Raw genomic sequence first — 13,929 nt, 5'->3', positions numbered from 1 at the left:
GACCTCATGGCATTGGCTGTACCCCCAGAGTGTACCCCCATCTGTACAAATGGACTGCTCTGATTGTAAATGTTTTGCTTCATCCAAGGGTCATTGCTCAGCAAAACCTTTATTTTGCCTGCTTACATTGCTGGTCAGACTGTGTGCCTGGAGACGCTCTTGATTGTTACGGTATAAATTTATTTTATTCTTTCCTTGTTAGGTGGTTCGTTCTGTTGTACCCCAATTTTCACCCTGAGTTTGCTTACCCCCGGGTTTTACCCTCCCTCAAAGCTGACCCTCATGCCATTCCCCGCCTCTTGTTCAGCTCTTTCCCTGCCTGTCATAGCAACCCAGTCCCATGGTCCCCAAACCTTCCCTGCCACTTTCACATGGGGCCAATCCCTGATTGCAACATCCCTTTGGAATTCCCCTATTCCTCGAAGCCCCACTGGCCCATGTGGCTCATCCTTTCCACCCTCCTACCCCAACTGGCTCCAGACACTTGGTGTAATCCCCCCACTTCGCCCCTGAGGATTCCCTGTTGGTTAGCTGTTTGTATGTGCCCCCTGACTTGTATCTTGCACAGGAGTGCCCGGGGCTCTTTGTTTCTGTTCTTTTCACCTGAAATAAACCCTTTCATGTGGAACCTCATGTGGAACGGAGAGCTGCCTCCTCTCTCCTCTGCCTGGTCCCTGTTGTGGCTTGTTTCTGGCACCTTCCAGCAAGTGGCTCTAAAGGTTCTGCCTCTGGTAAATCCCCCTGCTGAGGCAGTTCCGCGCTCCTGGTGTGGCGCAGGCGTTCTAAGAGCGAGCCCGGGTTCTGACAGTCACTTCACTAATCTACCGAATGTCCCTTCTGAAGAATGCCTCCTCTGGTGCTCTGCCACCTCACACACCAAAGCGTGATTCACATACTGCAGCCCAGAGTTAGGTTTTTGCAGCATTGAAATGGGTGTGGTCAGCAGGATTGCTGGGGATAAATCGCTACAGAACTGAACTAAAAATGGGGGCACCATCCCAGGCTGGACTTAAATAGGCACAGGAATTTTGGAAAGATGAGGATGCTCTATATGTATATGATAATTCGTGCAAAGAAGATTGTTGTATATTTTATTGTCATGTACTGTTAAGATATACTCTTATAAGAAGTTTTAAAATGCACATGCCAGTGACAGGGATTGCAACACAATGTCAAAACCACCTGGACAAGGGAGGGAGAACTTAATTTACAATCAAATGAACATGGCCAGCCCGGAGATGGATCGTCCATCAAGGCGGTCTGAGGAGCACCCGGACGAAGAATACGCGATAAATATCTGAGATTGAGATAGCCAGAGCCATCGGGGAGATACATCTCAATGCTGAATTCCGGGAACGCGATCATGGGTGCTCATCACTCTCCGGATGTGTTTTGTTCAACTTGCCACAGAGAAAGAACTCCACCTGAATATGTGCAGTCCAAAAAGGAAGAAAAGGGACTCTGCCTTGGGCAAGAAAAACCATATAAAAATTGCTCGGGCAGGACAGTCGGCGTGAAGCATAGGGGACCCTCTGCTGTAGCGGTCAAACCTGTGTCTCACCGAAGTGCTGATACCCGGGTTCAGCACTGCCTTTTTTTGGATAGTGGCTTTTCATTGTTATTCTTTAAATTTTTATTTGGTCCAATAAATACATTTTTTTAAATTAATAAATTGGAGCATTCATTTATAACAATCATGGTGAGCCTTGATGTGATCTGATTTGGGGGTCTGGGGAAACCCTTTTTTGTCTGGGCGGCACCCTGCCAATTTTGATGGCTGGAGGGCACTGGGGAGTCCCGTAGAACCAAACAGATTTTGAATTCGGAGCCAGAGCCACTATCAAAAACGGGGGATAAAACGGGCCCAGAGCTCTTGGGAACTCGGAGCAGAATCTCCGAGGCCGCGGTTAAATTTTTTCACTCATAAAAATCTACGTGCACGAAGAATCCACGCGGGAAAAAGGACCGTAAGTATCGCATGGTTGAGTGAGGGGTGATCGAGCGTGTGTGTGAGATGTGCCATTGTCACGGGGTGAGAGAGGCCCCAAGACGATCGCAGTTCCACTCTTCCACGAGGAAAGTGGTCGGTTGCGGGGGAAGCAAACGGAATGGGGAAATCTCATTTTACGTGTAAAGCGTGCAACTCGGGGAGTTCAGGGGTTCGATCACGGGCGGATTGATGAGGGAGGGTATGTTCTCGGGTGTTTGAGAACTGGTAAACTGTGGCAAGCACATTTCTCTCTCTCTCAGGATTTTTTATTGAGGTGCACAGAGAGAAATGAAAGAGAAAACAATTTCTATTTCTGCTCCTTGTTTTTCTCTTGTGGAATGTGTTTGGAGAATTGTTTACCCAGAGTGAGCGCTTGGTTGGATCATGGTGGATTGTTTGGGCCTGACAGCCAATCGGATCCACCTGTGTCTGGGCTCTGGAGAACAGGGTCACGAGTTGTGAGGAGTTAGATATGATGGTTAGAGAAAGTGGCATGTAGTGTTTGGTATCCTCTTTTATATAGCATATTGGTGTGTTGTAGCATAGTTATGGTGGAGAAATCGTTCGGCCTTCTGAGGTGGAGTTGGATATCATCGTTCTTCCCATTGGGTTCGCCGACATCTACAACAGTAAACCTCTTTGGTCCAGGACTTTGGAAGTCCGGGGAAAAGGTAAGAGAGCTCACCACCAGTTGCTGGTCCACAGAGCGGTTTGCTGTGTGAGTGATAGGCTGGTAACATTCAATCGGGACAGGCTAAAACCTCAGTATCATCCAGGACGGATTCAAGGACTTTGGTAAAGGAATTAAGGTAAGCAGGCTTGTTGAGGTATGGGGCAGAAAAAGAGTAAAATTCAGGGAAAATCCCAGGGGAAACCTGGTAAGGGGCAGCAGGACTGTTTGCCAGAAATCCCAAGGGGAAGCCCGTTGGGGTGGATTTTGGAGCATTGGGAGCACTGCCCCCAGAGACAGGGGAAATCTAAGGAAAAGATGATACATTACTGTGTGGAGGTATGGGGGAACATGGAAATTGGGAAATAGCAGTTTTGGCCCATGTTTGGCACATTTGATACAAGAATGTGTCAGGCGTTATACGATGGTATATATGAAGAAAGCGGGCCAGAAGGGGAGGAGCTGGACTATGCCAGATTGTGGGAATATGCTGGTGTCAGGCTATTCCCGGTCCGAACTCAGGGTGTTAAAATAAATCAGAGTGAGACCTGGGAGCCCTTGGACAACCTTCCACCCCCATACCTAAACCAGGTCCAGCCCCCAGTGCCCGCTCCAGTGGATCACCCGCCTCAACCCGCACAGGCACAGGCACCGCCGTGTAATATACAGCCCCCGGCTCTGGCGGTGCCGGACCCGCCGGGTCCCTCTCAGCCCCCGCCCGTGCCACAGCAGGCGGACGGCCCCGGGCACACACTCCCCGCCGGCGAAACTGCCTCTCCTCCAGCCAGCAGGACGCGTCGCAAGACGCGGAGGGAGAACCATGGCGATAGTGAGGGGGAAGGGAACAGACCTGGTCTCTACCCCTAAGGGAAGTACCAACCGCTCCCGGAGACATTGGGCATGTAAATGTGCCTATCAATACGGGAGACGTCAGAGCCTTCAGAAGGGAAACGGGGAAATTAATGGATGACCCTCTGGGGGTGGCGGAGAGGCTGGATGAGTTTTTGGGGAACAGTATCTATTCATATGATGCTATCTGCACCATTCTAAGGTCGTTGTTCAACACCGAGGAAGGGGACATGATACGGCAGGCTGCAATAACGGATTGGGAACACAGGAATCCCCGGGGCGGGGAGCGGGGCCGAGAGGTGGCCTGAACAGAGGCCATCATGGAATGCCCAGTCGGAGGAGGATCGGCTCAAAATGATAGGGCTGAGGAACATGGTAATACAGGGAATTGAGGGGGCGGTACCAAAGGGGCAGAACATCAGTAAAGCATTGGGGGAATGCCAGGGGAGGGTAGAAACACCTACCAAATGGCTGGAACGGTAAAGAAAAAGTCCCCAGATGTATTCAGGCACTGACCCTAATTTTCTGCTTGGGGCTATTTTGTTAAAAACACAATTTATTGCTAAAACGTGGGAGGACTTGTGGAAAAAGCTAGAAAGAACAGAGATATGGCAAGAGAAAAGCCTCCAAGAATTGCTAAGGGAGGCACAGAAGGTTTACATGAGGCGGGATGACGAAAAACAAAAGGCTCAAGCAAGGGTGTTGGTGGCGGCGGTACGGGAAGCGCAAAAACAGGAGCGGCTTCAGAATCCCGGAAAGCCGGCACCAACGCAACGGCCCCGGGGCAAGCTGAACCCCCCTCAAAAGAAGGGCACAAACAAACAGGTAAGTGGCCCTGAGTGCTTTCACTGTAAACAGAGAGGGCACTTCAAGAGGGAGTGCAAGAAAAGAATAAAGGATGAACAAAATTTTCAGGAGGATTAGCGGTGTCAGGGGCTCTATAATTTGGGGTCCAGAACACCTGGAGAGCCCTTGATACAAGTTAAAAATTGGACCCCAGAAACAAGAATTGGTATTTTTGGCGGATTCAGGCGCGGAAAGAACCACAGTTCAGCGACTGCCACCGGGATGTACTAAAAGTAAGGACTCAATGGTGGTCATCGGGGCCAAAGGAGAACCATTTAAGGTACCGGTTTTGAAAAATGTGGAAATGGAATTGGAAAATAAGTTTTGCCTGGGGAACTTACTGCTGGTAGAAGAAGCAGATTATAACTTGCTGGGGAGGGATTTAATGGTAGTCCCGGGGATAAGCCTGATAGCACAGGACTCCCAGCTAACGGTAACTTTATACAAACTGACCGTGGAGGATGAGAATAAAATAAACCCTAAAGTGTGGCACACACAGGGGGAGGCGGGGAGGTCAAACATGGAGCCTATTCACATTGAGATTGAGAGGCCAGAGGATCCGATCAGGATCAAAGAGTACCCAATTCCCATGCAAGGTAGGAGGGGACTGAAACCTGTAATAGAGGATCTAATCAAGAAGGGCACATTAGAGCTGTGTATGTCAAGACATAATACTCCTATCCTGGCAGTACAAAAGGTGGATGGTAGTTATAGGCCGGTGCAAGATTTGCGGGCGGTAAATCAAAGGACAAAAACCTTGTTTCCTACCGTCTCGAACCCGTCCGCACTACTGAATAACGTATCCCCGGCAGATACCTGGTACAGTGCAATAGATTTAAAGGATGCCTTTGGGACTTGTCCGCTAGCCTGGGAAAGTCAGGACTATTTTGCATTTCAATGGGAGAACCCGGACACAAATAGAAAGCAACAATTAAGGTGGACATCCTTGCCTCAGGGCTTCGTAGATTCGCCCAACCTATTTGGGCAAGCCCTTGAGAAACTCTTAAGTGAGTTTGTGCCAGTCAAAGGGACCAAGTTATTACAATAGGTGGATGATCTGTTGGTAGCCGGACCCAGGGAGGAGGATGTACAGGCAGGTACAATAGCACTATTAAGCTTTCTGGGGGAGAAAGGGTTGAAGGTCTCAAAATCCAAATTACAGTTCACAGAGCCCGAGGTCAAGTACCTAGGACACTGGTTAACAAAGGGTAAAAAGAAGCTGGGTCCGGACAGGATAACTGGTATTATCACCTTACCCCCTCCCCAGACAAAGAGGGAGGTCAGGCAGCTGCTGGGGCTTCTAGGATACTGCTGGCAATGGATCGAGGGATACAGCGAGAAGGTAAGGTTTCTTTACGAAAAGCTTACCATGGATAAGCTCAAGTGGACAAAGCAGGATGAGGAAGGTTTTAAGGAAATAAAGGACACTCTTGTGGCTGCCCCGGTGTTGAGCCTTCCTGATGTAAGGAAACCTTTTCAACTGCTTGTGGACGTCAGCAATCACACTGCCCATGGGGTTCTAACCCAGGACTGGGCAGGGGCCAGGAAGCCAGTGGGATACGTATCAAAGCTTCTAGACCCTGTACGTAGAGGGTGGTCCACCTGCTTACAAGCAGTTGTAGCAGTAGCAATATTAGTAGAAGAAGCTAAGACGGTAACCTTCAGGGCACCACTGGTAGTTTACACCCCACATAGTATACGGAGCATTCTGCAGCAAAAGGCTGATACATGGCTGACTGATGCCAGGCTCCTAGAATACTGTATTAATCCACTCCCAGGATTTGGAGTTGTGGACTACCTCGGCCCAAGACCCCTCACAATTCCTATTTGGGGAGGCAGCAGGAGTGCCTTTCCACGACTGTGCCGAAGTGGTGGAACTACAAACTAAAATAAGACCAGACTTGGAAGAGGAAGAATTGGAAGAAGGTGAGAAATGGTTTGTGGATGGGTCTGCAAGGGTCATAGTCAGGAAAAGGAAGTTGGGTTATGCGGTGGTGGATAGAAGGACCGGGGACGTGGTGGAATCTGGGCCCCTGAATGCTGGGTGGTCAGCACAGGCTTGTGTGTTATATGCGGTATTGAGGGCCTTGTGGAAATTAGAAGGGAGAAAAGGAACAATTTGTACAGATTCAAAATATGCATTTGGGGTGGTACACACGTTTTGGAGGAATTGGGAGGAAAGGGGGCTGCTCAATACCTGGGGAAAAGGGCTGGTGCATGAGGAAATAATCAGACGGATCTTAAAGGCTATAAGGGGGCCAGAGGCAATTGCTGTGGTCCATGTAAAGGGGCACCAAACGGGAATGCGGTTCCGCACCAGAGGGAACAATTTTGCAGACAAAGAGGCCAAAAGCACGGCTTTGATGGAGGCAAGTACCCTGGGAATCGAGGAAGGGGAGGTTCAGGAGTATCCTCCCCACCCCTCCCCGAAGGAAATCGAAGGGTACGAGAAGATAGGAGGCCGGCTAGAAGGAGGTAAGTGGAAATTGCCAGACGGAAGGGAGTTATTGTCTAAGGACTACACCAGAAAGATCCTGAGGAGATTGCATCAACAAACACACTGGGGTGCTCAGGCCCTGGCAGAGCAATTCCTGAGATTTTTCGGGTGCAAAGGGATTTATGAATTAGCCAAACAAGAGGTACAGGGATGTATGGTTTGTCAAAGGATTAATCAGGCAAGGACCCGAAAGGTGGCACTGGGAAGCCGCCCACTGGCATACAGACCTTTTGAAAGGATTCAGGTAGATTTTACTGATCTGCCTAAGGTGGGGAGATGCAAATCCTTATTAGTAATAGTAGACAAACTAACTCACTGGGTAGAAGCCCTCCCGAGCTCTCGGGCAACGGCTCAAACAGTATCAACATTTCTACTGGAAGAAATCATTCCCCGATATGGGTTAATAAAATGCATAGATTTGGATCAAGGCACGCACTTCAAAAATTGTTAGACAACTAGCTGACTCTCTAGGGAGCCGGCGGGAATACCACACCCCTTGGCATCCCCAGAGCTCTGGACAAGTTGAAAGGATGAACCAAACATTAAAGGCTCAACTGGCAAAATTAATTTTGGAAGCAAAAATGTCTTGGTTAAAGTGTCTCCCCTTAGCCTTATTAAATATTCGAACCATGCCTCACTCCGAGACTGGGCTGTCACCTTTTGAAATGCTGTATGGGATGCCATATGAACATGGTATGCCAGTAGGGCATCCAAGGATAGAAGATGGACAGATACAACCACACCTCATATCTATAAGTAAAAATCTACAGGAATTGTGGAAACAGGGAATCCTGACACAAAATACCCCTTTAGGCTTCTCCATACACAGAATACAACCAGGGGACAAGGTGCTCATAAAAACATGGGAAGAGGTCCCATTAACACTTCACTGGGAAGGCACTTTTCTTGTCCTCTTAACCACAGATACAGCCATACAAACAGCAGAAGAGGGTTGGACCCACGCATCCCGAGTAAAGAAGGTCGAGCCACGGGAAGAGACGGCAGAGTGGAAAATCACCTCTCCACCTGGGGACCTAAAGCTCACTTTGCGTCGACCAAGTAAATGACTGGTAGGGAGCCGATAAGGTGCACTAAGCCCGATTGTGAATGTTACCCATTTGTGCATTTCAAATGTGAGTACTGTAACGAGGTTTGGGTCATACGCTGTAGAAGGGGGTATTGGCCAAGGGGTTTGTGTGATAAGTGCCTGGAAGAAGAACTGTGCCTGACTAGCCGTATCTTAGAGCTTGCCACAAGACTGGGGATAATCGACGTAGATTCTGAAATTTGGTTTTGTGTGTTCCAAACCGGGATAAGGGAAAAATTGAAATCAAAGGCTCAAATTCTTGCTATCGAGTGCTGAAGGTTAAATAAAGTACGCTGCAGTGCAGACACAGTTAAACTGTCGAGGTGGGGTGTCTTTAAACGGAGGTGTGCAGCTCGGTGCAGGTATGACAGCACAGAAGACTATTCTTGCTGCCGAGGAGATGGCTTACCTCGCCACTGGTGGCACCCCAGTGGGCGCAGGCAGAGGCAGAGGAATAATAATAATCGTGGGGGTCCTGATCCACCTGAATCTGGTAATGTGCCTCAAGACCGGTACGCGTTTGAGTAACTTGCCCAGCACAGAGGTGCAAGGCCCCGGCAACGGGTGCGGGCACTGCGTACAGACTGCCCAGAAAGAACACGGGGAATCGGAGGCTCCGACATCCCCAGTCCCAAAGAACTGCAGCAAGGGTAAGATAAAGGGGCACTGCCCCAGGAACAGCACTCAGCAGGGGAATAGCAGGCTAAAAGGAAGAACAAGGTGGTATACACAAAAGATGACCCCTAAGGACGGGCGGTCAGAGCGCAAGGTACATAAAAGAAATATTGAACAGGTACCTGTCCCGATCTGTGATAAATGTAACCGAACAGTATGGACTGGGGGAAAAATGGAGTCAGTGTTTGTAGCATACTTTTGGACCAATCCGTTATGCAATGACAATAACCAGTTGGGAATGTATGTTATGGGTGGTAAAACATACTGGGTGGGCAAGAACTTAAAGTATGAAACTAAGACGTCCCTCAAAGGTGAGCCGGTTATCTTGGACCTTTTAGAGGATCAGGATGACTGAGTTGGCTTGCAATATGACCGAATGTTCTGCTTTTCAAGGAACAAAGAGGGAGTGGACCCAGGGAGCAAAATGAAACAGCTATCACAGGAGCTGAGAAAACAGGAAGCAGAAATGAGGAAAAGAAGGATGGAGCAGGAAAGGCTGAGAACCCTAAGCGAGCAGTATGATCAGCTGGAAAAGCAGTATACCAGCTGGGGTTTACCTGCCTCAGATCAAAACCTATTTGTGGATCTGATGCAGGAAATCGCAACGGAATTGGGCTTATCTAATTGCTGGATCTGCGGGGGGGCTCAAATCAGCGGAAAAGTGGCCTTGGAAAGGTGAGAGCCTAGCCCCAGAGCAACTCCTAAAATGGGATTATGCCAAAACCTCAAAAACAATTCAGAGACCTGAGGGTTGGGTCTTGGGCAAAAGAGTGATTGGGATGTTCTGCGTTAGCAGGGAGGCAAAGGAATACATTGAAATGGTAGGATACGCTCCATGTGTGTCCACTCTGACAATAAACTCCTCTAACAAAAGCAGAGTGTGACAACCTGAGAACCCTACAGGGTACTGGAGCCAAGGAAAAAGAGACAAATGTGAATGGAGTGAAAAAATTGGACTTTGCTGGAACAAAAGCTCTGGAACTAACCCTTACCAATCCTTGGAGGAGTTGAGGGGGTTCTCGAACGAACGCAAAATCAAAAACGTCAGGTGGAAAGCCCCGAATGGTTTGTATTGGATCTGTGGGAAGAAAGCATACAGCGAGTTGCCTCAGCGGTGGAAAGGATCATGTATAATAGGATTAATCAGACCTGCTTTCTTTACCCTACCTCGGTCAGAACGCAGCTCACTTGGGCCCCCCTTATACGAAAGACTGAGCAGGAAGAGAAGGGAGGTAAAAAAGAAGGTCCCTGTTTTTGGTGGGGGTCAGACTTGGGGTGAGGAGGAGTGGCCCGCAGAAAGGATAATAGAATATTATGGTCCTGCAACATGGGCTCAGGATGGAAGCTGGGGGTATAGGAGCCCGATTTTGTTGTAAAATGCAGGCGAACCCAATGGGAAGAATGATGATGTCCGACTCAGTTCAGAAGGCTGAATGATTTCTTTATTTATTCTTTATGCTATAATACATTAATATACTATATAAAGGAGGATACTAAAAACTACATGCTACTTTCTCTAACTACCATATCGAACTAACTAACAACTCGTGACCCTGTTCGCCAGAGTCCAGACACAGGTGGATCCGATTGGCCACCAGGTCCAAACAATCCTCACCAGCATCCAATCAAGCAATCACCCCAGGTAAACAATTCTCCAAGCACATTCCACATCAGAAAAACAAGGAGCAGAAACAGAAATTGTTTTCTCTTTCTTTCTCTCAGTGTACCCCCATGAAAAATCCTGAGAGAGAGAGAAATGTGCTTGCCCCAGATTTATCTGTTAAACCGGCTGATAAGACTGCAGGCAGTGGTGGAGGTCGTTTCTAACCACACCTCAGACGCCCTCGAGCTGCTATCTAAACAACACTCCCAGATGAGGGCCTTTGTATATCAAAACAGCATAAGCCCTCGACTATTTATTAGCAGAAGAGGGAGGGGTCTGTGGAAAATTTAATGAATCGGAATGTTGTATAGAGATTGATGACTATGGGGAAAGCATCAGAGGCCTGGCAACAGAAATTAAAAGGGGAGCACATGTTCCAGTACAAAAATGGAACTCCATACTCCAAGCATCCTGGTGGGATTATCTGTTTGATGGAGCATGGTGGAAGAAGGTAATACTCTTTATATTATGTTCAATAGCCGGGATCATACTCCTACCCTGCCTGATACCATGCTTTATTAGGTTGGTACATTCCGTAGTACAGGGCACGCAAGCAGCAGCCATGCCCACAGACCCAGAATGTGCGATGGGAAAAACAAATCAAGTATCAAAAATAATGAAACTGGGAGAGGAAAACGTACACCGTAGAGCACCAGATGCTTTGGCCAGATTTGAAGAACAGATAAAAGGGGAAGGGGAGGTCTACAGACTGTATCAGGGAATTCCGAGGGAAGACTGGCATAATGAACCTTGAGGTAACTAAGATTTGAGAAATAAGATGATAATATAAAGCACCAGTAAACGTAGTTGTGTAGAAGGTAGAGAAAGCACGTATTAATATGTTTATATAGAAGGGGAGGGATTGTTCTATGTGTATATGATAATTCGTGCAAATAAAATTGTTGTGTATTTTATTGTCATGTACTGTTAAGATATACTCTTATAAGAAGTTTTAAAATGCACATGCCAGTGACAGGGATTGCAACACAATGTCAAAACCACCTGGACAAGGGAGGGAGAACTTAATTTACAATCAAATGAACGTGGCCAGCCCGGAGATGGATCGTCCATCAGGGCGGTCTGAGGAGCACCCGGACGAAGAATACGCGATAAATATCTGAGATTGAGATAGCCAGAGCCATCGGGGAGATACGTCTCAATGCCGAATTCCGGGAACGCGATCATGGGTGCTCATCACTCTCTGGACGTGTTTTGTTCAACTTGCCACAGAGAAAGAACTCCACCTGAATATGTGCAGTCCAAAAGGAAGAAAAGGGACTCTGCCTCGGGCAAGAAAAACCATATAAAAATTGCTCGGGCAGGACAGTCGGCGTGAAGCATAGGGGACCCTCTGCTGTAGCGGTCAAGCCTGTGTCTCACCCAGCGCCGATACCCGGGCTCAGCCCTGACCTTTTTTTGGATAGTGGCTTTTCATTGTTATTGTCTAAATTTTTATTTGGACCAATTAATACTTTTTCTTTAATTAAGAAATTTATCGCAAGGACAAGATAGCAGAGAGCAATGTAAAAATCGGCTGAAAATAAAAGGAGGAAATGCTGAAGGAGTTATTTGTGCACATTTGGGGGTTTGTTTTTCTTGGGTGCAGAGCAAAATCAAAAGCTCCTAAATGCCCAAAAGATTGGAAATGTGGAATGTCCTCCATAGCAGAGTGTCAGACCTCTGGATCCCTAAAACAATTTTATCGTGGTGGAACAGTGGTAGCTTGAGCTGGTGCCTCTTGGGGACCCTGAACAAAGAACCTCTGGGCTTTTATACCCTCCCAGCTGAAGTGGGATAGTCGGGGTCTTCCTGCTGTGTCCGAGTGCCCGGTCACTGGCTGGCACCGCAGGTCCCCAGGTCCTCTGCTGAGCCATCCCTCTCCTACAGTCAAGTTCAGTCTGTCACATTTGGCTTTTCTCTCTGACCCACCACCAGGACCACAAGAGCACATCGTCCTGAGGATGTAAAAATGCCTGTTCTTGCTGGAACATTGCTGTTGCGTGACAGCCCTGCAGGCAGAGCGGGCAGCTGTAGGGATGTTGACTCGTTTCCCTGGTGCCAGCCATGCTGCATGCATCGGAGCTCCTGGGTGTTGGTGCTCGCTGGGACACGGCCCGGCCCGGCACCACGGGGAGTTACAAAGCGTCTTCAAGGAATCCCCACACGTTAAAGCACACGATTCAGCCTGGGATTTTAAGTTGTTTGTCAACTTAAAGAGGGCCTAAACAAGTCTGCAAGAGGCCTAAACAAGTCTCCTATGAATTCTCTCCGTGGCAAGTTCACTTCCGTCCCCGAATGCCCCTCAGCGTTCCCAAGGCAGTGGCAGGAGCCGGGCGCTCAGCCGGAGCCCCGCTGGGCGGGAAGAGCGCGACACAGAGCGAGCCCTTGGTGCCTGGGATGGCCACAGGCCCGGGAGAGCCGAGCGGGCAGCGCCAGGGCCCTGCTCAGGGCTCCCCAGGCTCCTGTGGCATCGGTTCCGTCCCCTCGGGCGCTGAGCGGTGCCCGGTCCCGCCGCTCTGCCTGCGGGGCTGCCTGTGCCCGGCTCCGCTGGAGGCAGGGCCGGGGCTGCGGCCCCTGGGCTCGGGGTGCCGCCTGCCCGGCGCTCAGCACCGCCCGTGCCGTGCCCGTGCAGCGCGACCCGGCGGGGCAGCTCCGCCTCGCCCCCTCGCCACAGCCGTCCCGGCAGGGCGGCTGCCCCTGGGCCGCGGCAGCCCCGAGCCGGACGGGCCCGGGAGGGCCAAGCAGGGAAGCCGGGAGGGCTCCGGCCCCTGCGTGCCTCAGAAGACACTCCAGCCCCACTGCCTGCAGCAGGAGGGACGCAAAGCACCGGCACGCTTATGAGAGTCCGCAGCCCTCTCCACATCTGAAATGAGACCCCAAAACCCCATCACGGGCCCCAGCAGAGACCCCCAGCACCCTGCACACCGTGGGAGACATCCCAAGCCCCCTGCGTGCCTCACACAGGATTCCAAATCCCTTGCATGACTTACAGTGGACCCCCAGAGTCCTCCATGCCTCAGAGAGAACCTAAAATATCCCTGTGTGTCTCACAAGGGACCCTAGTCCCTCGTGCACCCTTTGGGGGACTCCAAAGCCCCCACGTGCCTTATGGGGAAGCCCAGGCCAGCTAGGCCAAGTGTTTTGACCTGGAAATCAAGTGTGATTGCAGCTGGCTTGTTGTGCCTCTGGGGCTGTTCATCAGCCCCATCAGGCCCCGAGGCCACACAGCCCTTCCCTTCCCTTCTGGCCCTCGCCCAGAGGAGCAGACCCTGTGCGGCACCCTGGATTGCTGATGGCCCATCAATTAGGTCCTATCAAGTGTGTATTAATTAGGGAGGAGCTTTGTTTTGCCTGCTGGCATTGCAGGTCAGGCTGTGTCCCTGGAGATGTTCTTGATGGCTTCCCTCTTTTCCTGGGCATGCCACTGGAGGAGCTCCAGGCCCAGATGATCCCACGGAAGGAAATGTGCCCTCAGCCCAGGGACGCTCAGCATGGGCTCCCCCAGCCCCTCGGGGCCCTGCCGCTGCTCACAGCAGCCCCTGCCTGGCTCCTGCCTGCCCTCACCGTGGGCATCCACGGCTGCTCCTGGGCATGGAGCTCAGCCAGTGCTGGTGCCGGCTGGGCTTTGCTGGTGGTACCACCCAGACACGGG

This window comes from Vidua chalybeata, chromosome 12 (genome assembly GCF_026979565.1).
Source record: "Vidua chalybeata isolate OUT-0048 chromosome 12, bVidCha1 merged haplotype, whole genome shotgun sequence".
NCBI lineage: Eukaryota > Metazoa > Chordata > Aves > Passeriformes > Viduidae > Vidua > Vidua chalybeata.
Note: the sequence above shows the minus strand (reverse complement) of the source record.